The sequence below is a fragment of the Coregonus lavaretus genome (genome assembly GCF_964263955.1).
Source record: "Coregonus lavaretus genome assembly, chromosome: 4".
Taxonomy (NCBI): domain Eukaryota; kingdom Metazoa; phylum Chordata; class Actinopteri; order Salmoniformes; family Salmonidae; genus Coregonus; species Coregonus lavaretus.
In genome coordinates, this window is record NC_139991.1 from 4,132,806 (window position 1) to 4,149,662 (window position 16,857).

A 16,857-nucleotide genomic window follows, 5' to 3' on the forward strand; every position below is an offset into this window, starting at 1 on the left:
GAAAGGATTGTGTCGAGGCACAGATCTGGGGAATATCCTTGAGTGGCCCAGCAAGAGCCCAGACTTGAACCCGATCGAACATCTCTGGAGAGACCTGAAAATAGCTGTGTAGCGATGCTCCCCATCCAACCTGACAGAGCTTGAGAGGATCTGCAGAGCAGAATGGGAAAAACTCCCCAAATACAAGTGTACCCAAGAAGAATCAAGGATGTAATCGCTGCCAATAGTGCTTCAACAAAGTACTGAGTAAAGGGTCTGAATACTTATATAAACCTGTTTTCGCTTTGTCATTATGGGGTATTGTGTGTAGTTTTATTAGGGGAAAAACGATTTAATCCATTTTAGAATAAGTCTGTAGTAAAGGGTCTGAATACTTATGTAAATGTGATATTTAATAATAAGTGTTTGTGTGTGCAAAAATAAAATAAAAAACAGTTTTTTCTTTGTCATTATGGGGTATTGTGTGTAGATGGATGAGGGGGAAAAACTATTTAATCAATTTTAGAATAAGGCTGTAACGTAACAAAATGTGGAAAAAGTCAAAGGGTCTGAATACTTTCCGAGTGCCTTGCAAAAGTATTCATACCCCTTCGAGTTCTTCACATTTTATTGTTTTACAAAGTGGTGTTAAAATTGATTTAATTGTCATTTTTTTGTCAACAATTTACTCAAAATACTATAATGTCAAAGTGGAAGATTTTGTATTATTATTATTAATAAAAATAGATAACTAAAATATGTCATTGCATAAGTTTTCAGCCCCTTTGGTTAGACACGCCTGAAGGATGATATAAGTACATTTAAATGTATTTATTTTTCACTTGGGAAATGCAAGTGTTACCATACAGTATTTTCCAACAAGACCAAGAAAAGGACAACAACCAACAACACATCCTGCAGTATATTCAGCTAGTAACATCAGGCTCAAGGTCAACCAATGCAAATTCCTTCAGTAAAAGTAGAAATTGAAATAGTAAAATCTGGTCAGCTTCTGTTGCCACTGGGTAAAAACGGGTTAAATCAACATTGTTTCCACGTCATTTCAACAACAACAAAAAGTGATGATGTTCAATCAATTTGCAAAAACTCATCAACTTAACCTAAATCCATTGACATAGTGATCTCTTTTTTTTATTTCATGTTGAATTCACGTTAGTTGACAACTCAACCAAATGTAAATCGAAACTAGACGTTGAACTGATGTCTGTGCCCAGTGGGTTGCTTCGACTCCAAACCCTGGGACACCCTTGCTGTCCTAATCAACAACAAAGACAACTAATCGAATCATGTTCAGATGGTTTGGATTTGTTGGACCACTCCTGTGAGCAGAGCAGCACTGTCATATATTTCCTTGACATTCTTTTTAGCCAGGTTATTATTATGTACTGACAGCAAGCACTAAGATTAGCCCTGCTGAGTTCTGAGGCTCCTCTACTCCTTTGAATCATAATTGAATTATTTAACAATTGATATTTATTTATTATTTTCTGCCATGATTTGCGCCAACTTCCTCTTTAATGCAGGAAACGTAGTATAGTATTCCTCCGGGTCCCGTCACCAACATTCATTTTTATTTCAAAATGGGTAGGAGATAAAGAACAGCTTGAGCATGACCGCTTCCTTAATTATAATGCATTTGCGACTCTTATCTGCCCTTAGCCAACCTTGGCCAATTTTACACTACTCACCTATCGCACACACAGAAAACAAGTCATCTTTGCGTCAAACATCTGCTTTAAAAACACAAGACGAAGCCTTATCTATGGGTGTTGGTGAGCATACTGAGAGAGAGAGAGAGAGAGAGAGAGAGAGAAAGAGAGAGAGAGAGAGAGAAAGAGAGAAAGAGAGAGAGAGAGAAAGAGAGAGAGAGAGAAAGAGAGAGAGAGAGAGAGAGAGAGAGAGAGAGAGAGAGAGAGAGAGAGAGAGAGAGAGAGAAAGATGGAGGATGACTGGCTTCCTCTGTTCCTAATAAAACAACTATCCCCAGACGCTTTAGGATTACTCAGCATTCATGAAACATTGCTTTTCATTTCAGAGAGATATTCCTTGCATCCACTCACAACAATCCTGACTGCCGTCCTCCCTTCCGCATTCATCACACTCTCTAATCTCAGTTCAATCAAAGAAAATATTAACCGTAGATAATCTAAACAAAATGAAAGTGTGGTAATAAAAGTGCCATGTCCATTTCAGACAATGCACCAATTCGGCCGACAGAGAGATGATTGTTAGATGTGAAGCTCAGAGTCTCAGCTCTCTAAATGGCTACAGTACCACGACGCAGCTGAAAAACTTGGAGCAGCCCTCTGCCGATCCAGCTTTCAGATCAAACTCCACCAGAGCCGAGAAATACCCGAGAGCCCCCTGCAGCGATGGCAAAAGCACATGCTGTACGCAGAAAAAAAGAGGGAAAAAAATAACAAATGGAAGCGTTTCAAACGAGGATGGGGGGCAGCACATTATGCTAGAATACTGCAGACTACGGAGAATTCATTAGTCTCACATGTCCCTCCTAGGCATTTTCATAGTAGCGAAGTCAGAGGGGCTGTAAAGCAGGCCTTTTGGAGGCCACCAGACATGGCTGAAGGAGCATGAGCCAACATATCGGAGACCTCTTGCATGGTCTTATATTAAAAGTAAATGCAGTTATTACTGCTTTATTGGACTTTCTAGGTTTTCATATCCACATCAATTTATATGCATTAAGTTAGCATTAAATCCAAGTGTATACGGCCCCTTGATAGATTGCCAGACTATTGCAATAGGGGATTTTTATTTGCATTGTCAAAATGGGGTCGGTAAAATTACTGTAATTGAGTCACAGCCCACTGGGCACAGACGTCAGTTCAACGTCTAGTTTTGATTTACAGTTAGTTGAGTTGTCAACTAACGTGAATTCAATATGAAATCAACAAACAAATTCACCATGTCATTTAGGTGAAAATTCTGGTGAAAAAAAGATGAAAATTCCCTTACATTAATGACTTTTTTCAAATCCAATCAGTTTTCCACATTGATTCAACGTCATTACATATAATTTCCTGGTTGAAATGACGTGGAAACAACGTTGATTCAACCAGTTTTTGCCCAGTGGGAGAATAGCTCAGGTGTTGATTTATTTAACATGGGAATTCCTCTCAATTTCAATTACTCAGCATTACCAGGGAGATCTGTTTTGGTTGGAAATGAACCTGACAACAGATAATGAAAATGCCACAGACGCCTATAATGAGAACATGACCTTTCAAAGGTTTCCGTTTTATTTTCATATGACTGAGTGTAAATGTTGTGCTGCATGAGTAGGGACAGTTGTTTTGGTTGGTTTTGTGGGGGTTTTCTTTGACTGGTATTTCCAGCATTATCCACTAGGTTTGATGCAGGTAGAAAATCCTAGGAAATGTTCTTTAACAAGCTGTTTCCAATCAATTAATCAATGTCTGGTTGTGTGTGAGTGTTTGGTGGGGGGATCGCCTAAGCCAGGGGACGTGTAGCTCTATGAATCTTAATTGCACAAAGCCTATTATTTGGCAGGGAATACTATTTGTAGATCAGTGATTCTACAACTCACTTTGCTCAAGGTTATCCTCTCCAGTGGACTCAGAAGTTGGTCAATTAGGGGCAGTTTAAGGGGGATACCTAATCAGTTGCAAAACTGAATGCATTCAACCGAAATATGTCTTTCGCATTTAACCCAACCCCTCTGAATCAGAGAGGTGCTGGGGGCTGCATTAATCAACATCATCAGCGCCCGGGAGCAGTTGTTGGGGGTTAACTGCCTTGCTCAAGGGCAGAAAAGCAGATTTTTCTACCTTGTTGGATCAGGGGTTTGAACCAGCAACCTTTCGATTCCTGGCCCAACACTTTTAATCGCTAGGCTACCTGCCGCCCCAGAGTCAATGAGTATGTTTACATGGACACTAATAATTCAATATAATACAATACAATACAATAACTGATTATGGCAGTAGGACGAGTATGACATTAGTCATGTAAAAACCTTAGTCTGCTTATCTTAAATCGGCACACGCTGATTAAAATACCTGGTTTTCTGAGCTATCTTTCAAATTATTACAATAGGACATGTAAATAGCTTAGTCAAGTTAATTAATTCTAACTATTTTGAGGAAGTATATGACCCTCCAGACTCAAGAGACAGATTCCAACATCTGTAAAATGTAATACTTCCCCCAAAAAACAAATCCTCCTCCAAATATGGTATTTTACAGTTAATACCGTCAATGGCACTCACACACACACAAAGTTGAAAAAAATACAAAGTAATGAGGAAATCTTGATGCAAGAGTGTGTGTGTGTTGCTACGGCATCTCAAGAGGGACAAACATTAATATTGCCACTTTTTTGTTTCAAGCGAAGGTCTTTTAAGGGAGTATACGAGGCACAGACATCCGTTTCCCCTAGCCGAGTTCTTCTAAGAGCAAACTGAACCTAGTATGCGGGCACCTTTAGGCGATCCCCCAACCAAACACTCACACACAACCAGACATTGATTGACAGATTGGAGACAATTCAAGAACATTTCCTAGGATTTTCTACCTGCAGCAAACCTAGTGGATAATAATGGAAATACCGGTCGAAGACAAAAAAACTACAAAAACAAAGCTACTGGCCCTAAGCATGCGGTAACGCAGAAGTTTAGACATATTATGTAAAACAAAAGAACTAAAGTGATTATATTTCAAAGCCATCATTGAATGTGTTTAGGGTGAGACATTATACACCAGTCATGTTATGAAACCTGCAAGCCAGCCTACTGCTAAACAGACTGTACTCTCACTACGTCTAGGGTCCTAGGCCTGCCTAACAGGTCCATATCCTGATCTCAATGTGTGCAGAAGACGTGCAAGTAAGAGTAAGCAGACATGTGTTGTCTGGTGTACACAGAGGCAGGCAGCTTGACCCTCCAGGCCAGAAAGCTCCAGCGCTGTTTGGTCGCTGAGTTGGTTTTAGTTGAGGTGATAGCAATATGTATATATATATATATATGTATATATATACACACTACCAGTCAAAAGTTTGGACGCACCTACGGTTATTCTTTATTTTTACTATTTTCTACATTGTAGAATAATGGTGAAGATATCAAAACTATGAAATAACACATCAATAACAATCATGTAGTAACCAAGAAAGTGTTAAACAAATCAAATATATTTTACATTTTAGATTCTTCAAATAGCCACCCTTTGCCTTGATGACAGCTTTGCACACTCTTGGCATTCTCTCAACCAGGTTCATGAGGTTGTCACCTGGAATGCATTTCAATTAACAGGTGTGCCTTCTAAAAAATGTATTTGTGGAATTTCTTTCCTTCTTAATGCGTTTGAGCCAATCAGTTGTGTTGTGACAAGGTAGGGGGGGTATACAGAAGATAGCCCTATTTGGTAAAAGACCAAGTCCATATTATGGCAAGAACAGCTCAAATAAGCAAAGAGAAACGACAGTCCATCATTACTTTAAGACATGAAGGTCAGTCAATACAGAACATTTCAAGAACTTTGAAAGTTTCTTCAAGTGCAGTCGCAAAAACCATCAAGCGCTATGATGAAACTGGCTCTTATGAGGACCGCCACAGGAATGGAAGACCCAGAGTTACCTCTGCTGCAGAGGATAAGTTCATTAGAGTTACCAGCCTCAGAAATTGCAGCCCAAATAAATGCTTCACAGAGTTCAAGTAACAGACACAACTCAACATCAACTGTTCAGAGGAGACTGTGTGAATCAGGCCTTCATGGTCGAATTGCTGCAAAGAAACCACTACTAAAGGACACCAATAAAAAGAAGGGACTTGCTTGGGCCAAGAAACACAAGCAATGTAAAGCATGGAGGAGGCGGTGTTATGGTGTGGGGGTGCATTGCTGGTGACACTGTCTGTGATTTATTTAGAATTCAAGGCACACTTAACCAGCATGGCTACCACAGCATTCTGCAGCGGTACGCCATCCCATCTGGTTTGGGCTTAGTGGGACTATCATTTGTTTTTCAACAGGACAATGACCCAATACACCTCCAGGCTGTGTAAGGGCTATTTGACCAAGAAGGAGAGTGATGGAGTGCTGTATCAGATGACCTGGCCTCCACAATCCCCCGACCTCAACCCAATTGAGATGGTTTGGGATGAGTCGGACAGCAGAGGGAAGGAAAAGCAGCCAACAAGTGCTCAGCATATGTGGGAACTCCTTCGAGACTGTTAGAAAACCATTCCAGGTGAAGCTGGATGAGAGAATGCCAAGATTGTGCAACGCTGTCATCAAGGCAAAGGGTGGCTATTTGAAGAATCTCAAATATAAAATAACGCTTTCATGCTTTTTTGGTTATGACATGATTCCATATGTGTTATTTCATAGTTTTGATGTCTTCACCTTTTATTCTACAATGTAGAACATATATATATATATACAAAAGTATGTGGCACCCCTATTTCAGCAACACCCATTGCTGACAGGCGTATAAAATCGAGCACACAGCCATGCAATCTCCATAGACAAATATTAGCAGTAGAATGGCCTTACTGAAGAACTCAGTGACTTTCAACGTGGCACTGTCATAGCATGCCACATTTCCAACAAGTCAGTTCATCAAATTTCTACCCTGCTAGAGCTTCCCCGGTCAACTGTAAGTGCTGTTATTGTCAAGTGGAAACGTCTAGGCCACACAAACTCACAGAACTGGACCGCCGTGTGCTGAAGCGCGTAGCTCGTAAAAATCGCCTGTCCTCAGTTGCAACACTCACTACCAAGTTCCAAACTGCCTCTGGAAGCAACGTCAGCACATGAACTGTTCGTCGGGAGCTTCATGAAATGGGTTTCCATGGCCGAGCAGCCGCACACAAGCCTAAGATCACCATGAGCAATGCCAAGCGTCGGCTGGAGTGGTGTAAAGCTCGCCGCCATTGGACTCTGGAGCAGTGGAAACATGTTCTCTGGAGTGATGAATCACGCTTCACCATCTGTCAGTCCGACGGACAAATCTGGGTTTGGCGGATGCCAGGAGAACGCTACCTGTCCGAATGCATAGCGCCAATCGTAAAGTTTGGTGGAGGAGGAATAATTGTCTGTTCCAGTGAAGGGAAATCTTAACATTACAGCATACAATGACATTCTAGACGATTCTGTGCTTCCAACTTTGTGGCAACAGTTTGGGGAAGGCCCTTTCCTGTTTCAGCATGACAATGCCCCCGTGCACAAAGCGCGTTCCATACAGAAATAGTTTGTCGAGATCGGTGTGGTAGAACTTGACTGGCCTGCACAGAGCCCTGACCTCAACCCCATTAAACACCTTTGGGATGAATTGGAACGCAGACTGCGAGCCAGGCCTAATCGCCCATCATCAGTGCCTGACCTCACTAATGCTCTTGTGGCTGAATGGAAGCAAGTCCCCGCAGCAATGTTCCACCATCTTGCCTTCCCAGAAGAGTGGGGGCTGTTATAGCAGCAAAGGGGGGACCAACTCCATATTAATGCCCATAATTTTAGAATGAGATGTTCGACGAGCAGGTGTTCTTATACTTTGGTCATGTAGTGTATATATATATATATATATATACTGCTCAAAAAAATAAAGGGAACACTTAAACAACACAATGTAACTCCAAGTCAATCACACTTCTGTGAAATCAAACTGTCCACTTAGGAAGCAACACTGATTGACAATACATTTCACATGCTGTTGTGCAAATGGAATAGACAACAGGTGGAAATTATAGGCAATTAGCAAGACACCCCCAATAAAGGACTGGTTTTGCAGGTGGTGACCACAGGCCACTTCTCAGTTCCTATGCTTCCTGGCTGATGTTTTGATCACTTTTGAATGCTGACGGTGCTTTCACTCTAGTGGTAGCATGAGACGGAGTCTACAACCCACACAAGTGGCTCAGGTAGTGCAGCTCATCCAGGATGGCACATCAATGTGAGCTGTGGCAAGAAGGTTTGCTGTGTCTGTCAGCGTAGTGTCCAGAGCATGGAGGCGCTACCAGGAGACAGGCCAGTACATCAGGAGACGTGGAGGAGGCCGTAGGAGGGCAACAACCCAGCAGCAGGACTGCTACCTCCGCCTTTGTGCAAGGAGGAGCAGGAGGAGCACTGCCAGAGCCCTGCAAAATGACCTCCAGCAGGCCACAAATGTGCATGTGTCTGCTCAAACGGTCAGAAACAGACTCCATGAGGGTGGTATGAGGGCCCGACGTCCACAGGTGGGGGTTGTGCTTACAGCCCAACACTGTGCAGGACGTTTGGCATTTGCCAGAGAACACCAAGATTGGCAAATTCGCCACTGGCGCCCTGTGCTCTTCACAGATGAAAGCAGGTTCACACTGAGCACATGTGACAGACGTGACAGAGTCTGGAGACGCCGTGGAGAACGTTCTGCTGCCTGCAACATCCTCCAGCATGACCGGTTTGGCAGTGGGTCAGTCATGGTGTGGGGTGGCATTTCTTTGGGGGGCCGCACAGCCCTCCATGTGCCAGAGGTAGCCTGACTGCCATTAGGTACCGAGATGAGATCCTCAGACCCCTTGTGAGACCATATGCTGGTGCAGTTGGCCCTGGGTTCCTCCTAATGCAAGACAATGCTAGACCTCATGTGGCTGGAGTGTGTCAGCAGTTCCTGCAAGAGGAAGGCATTGATGCTATGGACTAGCCCGCCCGTTCCCCAGACCTGAATCCAATTGAGCACATCTGGGACATCATGTCTCGCTCCATCCACCAACGCCACGTTGCACCACAGACTGTCCAGGAGTTGGCGGATGCTTTAGTCCAGGTCTGGGAGGAGATCCCTCAGGAGACCATCCGCCACCTCATCAGGAGCATGCCCAGGCGTTGTAGGGAGGTCATACAGGCACGTGGAGGCCATACACACTACTGAGCCTCATTCTGACTTGTTTTAAGGACATTACATCAAAGTTGGATCAGCCTGTAGTGTGGTTTTCCACTTTAATTTTGAGGGTGACTCCAAATCCAGACCTCCATGGGTTGATAAATTTGATTTCCATTGATAATTGTTGTGTGATTTTGTTGTCAGCACATTCAACTATGTAAAGAAAAAAGTATTTAATAAGATTATTTCATTCATTCAGATCTAGGCTGTGTTATTTTAGTGTTCCCTTTATTTTTTTGAGCAGTGTATATATATATATCTGTTCTCCATGTGCTGGGACAAACCAAATTATCGACCACATGGATTCCAGAAGTCCTGAACCAAAGATAGAGTGGCAGTTGACAGTAGATTGACGGTTAGTCGCAAGGGTTAAGAAGCTGTGGGCTTGGACACAAACAACTTCTAACCTTCAACTAGATTTAATCAAAGCCAGTGAATGCAATTCCCCTTGAGTCAGAACGGTCCCTTGGGGGAATGATGTCATAGCTAAAATGGCACCTACAGCTCCACTATAAGCAACAGGAGGACATTAAAAGAATGAATTCCAGGGAATTGCCATGCAACCTCCCACATCTCCTTCAGGTGCTGTCCTAAGGTGGTTGCCCTGTGTACAGTGATATCAACTCACTTTTTTATCCCATACATCATTCTAGTCATTGGTGAAGGCTTTCTCACCGCATTGCAGCCATGATCATCCTACCGTAGAGCAGTGGTTCCCAAAAAGTGGGAAAGTTGTAATAGTAGAATGTACAAGGTGCAATTTCAAAATTGGGTAGTGCATCATCAGTTTTCTTCTTGTCATGTTAGTCATTGCATACCTTAGAGAGCTATTTATAACTTGTCAGAAATGTCCAGATCAACTAGCCCATGTCAGCCAACGTTTTTTAGCTAGGTTTTTTAGCCCATAGATTTTGTTGCAACGTTTGAGTCACTCAAATATCACATAGATACATATTAAACATGGCAAAATGTATAGAATTGCAAGGAAATTAGCTGTAAAACTGCAACATTTTCTCTGCACCCCATGACAAAATGTGTAGTTGCAGGAAATAAGCTTTAAAACCTGCAAAATGTTCTCTCCAGCAACAAGAGGGGTGTGAACAGTTTGTGTCATGAACATGTTCCCCAATGCTGGAAAGGGGGCCTGTGTGAAAACGTTTGGGAACGCCTGCTGTAGAGCACACATTACCTGGACTTGGAGAACTTATTGTCCTTTTTTCTAATCCTTGCCACTTTGCAGCTCTATTGCTCCCTCTCTCACATGACCGCCCTATTTGAGGGTCAGTCACACTGGAAGACTCTGCCACTGCTGTGCACAAGTGAGTAACACCACTTCTGAAAGCATAGCTTCTAATGTTATTTAGCCTTGGCTAATGTGGGAGGCACTTAGTGTGTCCTTCAGCAGTCTCATGTAGCTGAACTCTTTATGATCGTGTTTCTCACTCCTCTAATAAATAAATAAAGTTTCTCTCCTCCACAGGGAAGGCAATTAACAGGAAAGGGATTGAGGAGCAGCACACATACTAGCAGTAACCTAAAATCATAATTTGCACATCAAACAGCCCTTGTCTTCATCCTGCTACATTTGCATATAGTAACGTGAAGTTACTGTATGTCAATGTCAAGTAGAAGTCTTCCTTCTTACCATGCAGCAGTACCTTCTGTCTTTGTGTCTTCTGCTGGGATGCTGGGGCTTACGCACCAGTAGCAGATCATGTTCATAGAGAGAGAAAGGGATAGTGGTGGAGAGGGAGACTCATTCCATGGCTTTGAAGGAGGGGTTGATGGGTAACCTTCAGCAAGACAGGAGTTACATCAGTCACTGTGGATTCCCTAAGCCAACTAAACCAACTTAGTAAGTATACTGACTGACCAGACTCCTGTTTGCTGCAGTCTAAACTGGTGCTATTAAACTTAACATATTCAAGGGGGACTGGGGGGGATCTTGGATGGTTGGAGCTTGGGCCGGTGGCCAAGAGGTCGCTGGTTCGAGTCCCCGATTTGACTGGGTGGGGGATCTGTCCTTGTGCCCTTGGGGAGGGCGCTTGACCTTGGTTGCTCCTGTGGGTTGCTCTGGATGGGAGTGTCTGCTAGATGACTGAATGTAATGTAAATGTTGAGTGGCTTCACTGCAGGTAGATTGTACAATACGTAATCAAATCAAATAAAGTAATTACTTTTAAACCTTTTACAAACCACGCCATGTATCATTTGCAAGCTCCCCATGTCGTGTTTGATGACTCGACCATGACGCATTTAACATTTTCTAACACCATCCATACCAGTGGGTTTATCACCTCAAATCTCAGAGGAACATGTGTTATTGGCAATTCCCATCTAACTACTGTATTGCTAACAACAATCCAAACAGCACAACATGCAGACGCATTATTTATGATCTCTCTCTCCTCAGAAGGATGCATTAAATATTTGTTAACTTATAAAAGCATCAAGCAACACCGCACCTCACGACTATTAATTTTTCACACTTGCCTCACATTGTAAAACTCCATTTGGCACATTCTCTACTCTCTTCTCCCTCATATTTTATGGCAAATCAGGGGTGATTTGAATATTGGAAGAGAAGGAATAAATCGGGATCCATTACGACTGAAATCCAGGGGAGCTTTAAGACACACACATACACTCCACATGCATAGCACACTACTCAAACAAATAGGGAAACATTAAATATTCACAAATCAACATAAAACAACATAGCACATCTCCTAATGATATGCATGTGCTGAGCCTCAATTACTTTTACCCACTTTTCTAGTTAGATTGAAGACTATGCATACAGCTCAGCTTCTTCGCAACAGGACATTGTGATTAAAGTTTCCATTTGATAAATTCCTTTGCGACTTTGTATTGGGTTTTATTCCACTCTGATTAGTTTGCTCTATAATAAACGGCAATTCAAATGATGGAAGATATGTGGTGATTGCTGATGCTAAAGATAAATATTCAGGAATTGAAATAATTGCATGTTTGTTTAATTTTTTTCCATAGCAAAACTTATCTTTACAAATCAAATTAAATGCTTTGTTTTCTTTGCCCCCGAAGGAAATGCAGTGCATTGTCAAACAACGTATCTTTGAGGCAAAAAAATAAGTTAGCTTTTCCCAAAGTGTATTGTATAAAGAGAGGACACAAACCACTAGATTAATTAGTCTATTGCTTTTGAATATGAAGAAAACAGTTGTTTAGAGAAATTATACAATTAATCACTTTAATTACTTAACACTCAATGCAAATACTCTAAATTAATGTTAATTCTATTTAAAGAGACTGTGTAATTACGTTATAAATAGAGTGCGCGTCTTGTTAGTGATTAATTGTCCTCTGTAGCTCAATTGGTAGAGCATGGCGCTTGTAATGCCAGGGTAGTGGGTTCGATCCCCGGGACCACCCATACGTAAAAATGTATGCAAACATGACTGTAAGTTGCTTTGGATAAAAGCGTCTGCTAAATGGCATTTTATTTAATTCGTTTAGAATGAATGTATCAACAACATTCTTACGAAATATCTATACACTACAAGCTAGATAGAATACAATGTTAATCATTTTTTGAAAATCCAAGTGTGCACATTTTAACATAGGAAAGGTAATTGATCTCTGTCTGGCAATATGGCTTGCAAAAGCAGTTCCATAGTCAATCTAAATCAAAAGGTACAGCAGTTTGCGCAAGAGCAAACAAGCAAATTCAACCATCTTCTACAAAACCAGGGGAACGTTCAGCAGGATGCAACATTTTGGAACGTTCAGATAGGAATTTGCTATGTAGAACAAACATGGCTCTCTGACATTGCAATAATGTCGATTACATGTTTCTTTCTCAGCATTATCAAACTCTGTGTTACTAAACAACAGGCCAGGCGTAGGAAATGTTAAGTAATCAACATGATAACCACCTAAGAAATCTCTCTCTCTCTCTCTCTGGCAGCATATAGTTTCACCCTGGGATTCAATCAAAGCCATTGCTTATCTGAATTCTCATCACACGCTTAGTTGGCTCCCAAAGCATCAAATCAATGACAATTACTGCTCTATGAATTCATTCAACACTTGAAAACAGTTAGACTGGGTACATAGGTGTTGCAGTTAGCTTTAGCAATGTTGCCAGTAACTCTAAATGTTTAGAGGAACATGAAATTATTTTCACCTCTCATGGGACACCAATACTTATACCGTAGGGCTATCCCACTCCTTATATGCTTTTAGCATCAATGAGTGAAAATCATACATTATCATGGGGAGCATCCATTGGGGTCAGATATTACCAAATAAACCACATTATAAACAAAAAAAGTCAACTTCAACTAAGTTTAATCATACAGTACATTCTTGAAATTGACATTGTGGTTTGAACACTGACAAAGCCATTGCAAGGTGTAAAAAGATTAGGTAAAAAAGCAAACGTATACAACCTTCAAAAACGTCTTTGTTGTTTTGTGTGGACGGACCAGTGCATTGTAAAATAATTTTACTCTCCAGCTCGCAGCACAATCAACATATTTAATGCTGTTCTGATTAAGAAATCTGGATAAGCCCATTAATAACAGTCAAAGGAACACTTAAGGAGTAATCTAGATAAACTTTTATTGAATATGATAGGGTATCAATTTCCATTTCACTGTTAATTGAAAATATAGTCCAGAGGCAATAACAATCAATACACCATTCTCACCTTCCCCATGACTTTCATGTAGCTATGCTCGTTTCTCATGTCTCCGATATGAGGAAGGAAATTGAGAGGCTAGATTTGTAAAGAAGAAATTAGCTTCAGAAATTTAGTCAATCTACACAGTAGGGCATATTTATTTATGTTGAGATTTGGAGCTTGCTTTTCATATACTACAAAGTATACTACAATTTTATTTGTACTTGCATGAACTGCATGTTATCTCTTGAATTATACTTTTCAACCGTAAAGAGTAAAAGTATAGAAACTGTTCAGTGAACAAATCCAATTTGTTTTTGTTTAGATACTGGGCCTTTATAAGTTACAACAAATGGCATCTTCTTTGATATTTACATTTACATTTACGTCATTTAGCAGACGCTCTTATCCAGAGCGACTTACAAATAGGTGCATTCACCTTATAGCCAGTGGGATAACCACTTTACAATTTTTTATTTTATTTTTTTTTTTTTTTTGGGGGGGGGGTTGGGGTAAGGGGGGGGTAGAAGGATTACTTTATCCTATCCCAGGTATTCCTTAAAGAGGTGGGGTTTCAAATGTCTCCGGAAGGTGGTGAGTGACTCCGCTGTCCTGGCGTCGTGAGGGAGCTTGTTCCACCATTGGGGTGCCAGAGCAGCGAACAGTTTTGACTGGGCTGAGCGGGAACTATGCTTCCGCAGAGGTAGGGGAGCCAGCAGGCCAGAGGTGGATGAACGCAATGCCCTCGTTTGGGTGTAGGGACTGATCAGAGCCTGAAGGTACGGAGGTGCCGTTCCCCTCACAGCTCCGTAGGCAAGCACCATGGTCTTGTAGCAGATGCGAGCTTCAACTGGAAGCCAGTGGAGTGTGCGGAGGAGCGGGGTGAAGTGAGAGAACTTGGGAAGGTTGAACACCAGACGGGCTGCGGCATTCTGGATGAGTTGTAGGGGTTTAATGGCACAGGCAGGGAGCCCAGCCAACAGCGAGTTGCAGTAATCCAGACGGGAGATGACAAGTGCCTGGATTAGGACCTGTGCCGCTTCCTGTGTAAGGCAGGGTCGTACTCTCCGAATGTTGTAGAGCATGAACCTACAGGATCGGGTCACCGCCTTGATGTTAGCGGAGAACGACAGGGTGTTGTCCAGGGTCACGCCAAGGCTCTTCGCACTCTGGGAGGAGGACACAACGGAGTTGTCAACCGTGATGGCGAGATCATCGAACAGGCAGTCCTTCCCCGGGAGGAAGAGCAGCTCCGTCTTGCCAAGGTTCAGCTTGAGGTGGTGATCCGTCATCCATACTGATATGTCTGCCAGACATGCAGAGATGCGATTCGCCACCTGGTTATCAGAAGGGGGAAAGGAGAAGATTAGTTGTGTGTCGTCAGCGTAGCAATGATTGGAGAGGCCATGTGAGGATATGACAGAGCCAAGTGACTTGGTGTATAGCGAGAATAGGAGAGGGCCTAGAACTGAGCCCTGGGGGACACCAGTGGTGAGAGCACGTGGTGCGGAGACAGCTTCTCGCCACGCCACTTGGTAGGAGCGACCGGTCAGGTAGGACGCAATCCAAGAGTGAGCCGCGCCGGAGATGCCCAGCTCGGAGAGGGTGGAGAGGAGGATCTGATGGTTCACAGTATCAAAGGCAGCAGACAGGTCTAGAAGGACAAGAGCAGAGGAGAGAGAGTTAGCTTTAGCAGTGCGGAGAGCCTCCGTGACACAGAGAAGAGCAGTCTCAGTTGAATGACCAGTCTTGAAACCTGACTGATTTGGATCAAGAAGGTCATTCTGAGAGAGATAGCAAGAGAGTTGGCTAAAGACGGCACGCTCAATAGTTTTGGAGAGAAAAGAAAGAAGGGATACTGGTCTGTAGTTGTTGACATCAGAGGGATCGAGTGTTGGTTTTTTGAGAAGGGGTGCAACTCTCGCTCTCTTGAAGACAGAAGGGACATAGCCAGCGGTCAAGGATGAGTTGATCAGCGAGGTGAGGTAAGGGAGAAGGTCACCGGAGATGGTCTGGAGAAGAGAGGAGGGGATAGGGTCAAGCGGGCAGGTTGTTGGGCGGCCTGCCGTCACAAGTCGCAAGATTTTATCTGGAGAGAGAGGGGAGAAAGAAGTCAAAGCATAGGGTAGGGCAGTGTGAGCAGGACCAGCAGTGTCATTTGACTTAACAAACGAGGATCGGATGTCGTCAACCTTCTTTTCAAAATGGTTGACGAAGTCATCCACAGAGAGGGAGGATGGGGGGGGGGGGGGGGGGGGGGATTCAGCAGGGAGGAGAATGTGGCAAAGAGCTTCCTAGGGTTAGAGGCAGATGCTTGGAATTTAGAGTGGTAGAAACAGGCCTTAGCAGCAGAAACAGATGAAGAAAATGTAGAGAGGAGGGAGTGAAAAGATGCCAGGTCCGCAGGGAGTCTAGTTTTCTTCCATTTCCGCTCAGCTGCCCGGAGCTCTGTTCTGTGAGCTCGCAATGAGTCATCAAGCCACGGAGCTGGAGGGGTGGACCGAGCCGGCCGGGAGGATAGGGGACATAGGGAGTCAAAGGATGCAGAAAGGGAGGAGAGGAGGGTTGAGGAGGCAGAATCAGGAGATTGGAGGGAGAAGGATTGAGCAGAGGGAAGAGATGATAGGATGGAAGAGGAGAGAGTAGTGGGAGAGAGAGAGCGAAGGTTGCGACGGCGCATTACCATCTGTGTAGGGGCAGAGTGAGTAGTGTTGGAGGAGAGGGAGAGAGAAAAGGATACAAAGTAGTGGTCGGAGACTTGGAGGGGAGTTGCAGTGAGATTAGTAGAACAACAGCATCTAGTAAAGATGAGGTCAAGCGTATTGCCTGCCTTGTGAGTAGGGGGGGACAGTGAGAGGGTGAGGTCAAAAGAGGAGAGGAGTGGAAAGTAGGAGGCAGAGAGAAATGAGTCAAATGTAGACGTAGGGAGGTTGAAATCCCCCAGAACTGTGAGGGGTGAGCCATCCTCAGGAAAGGAACTTATCAAGGCGTCAAGCTCATTGATGAACTCTCCAAGGGAACCTGGAGGGCGATAGATGACAAGGATATTAAGCTTAAATGGGCTAGTGACTGTGACAGCATGGAATTCAAATGAGGAGATAGACAGATGGGTCAGGGGGAAAATTGAGAATGTCCACTTGGGAGAGATGAGGATTCCTGTGCCACCACCCCGCTGACCAGATGCTCTCGGGGTATGCGAGAACACATGGTCAGACGAGGAGAGAGCAGCAGGAGTAGCAGTGTTTTCAGTGGTAATCCATGTTTCCGTCAGCGCCAAGAAGTCGAGGGACTGGAGGGTA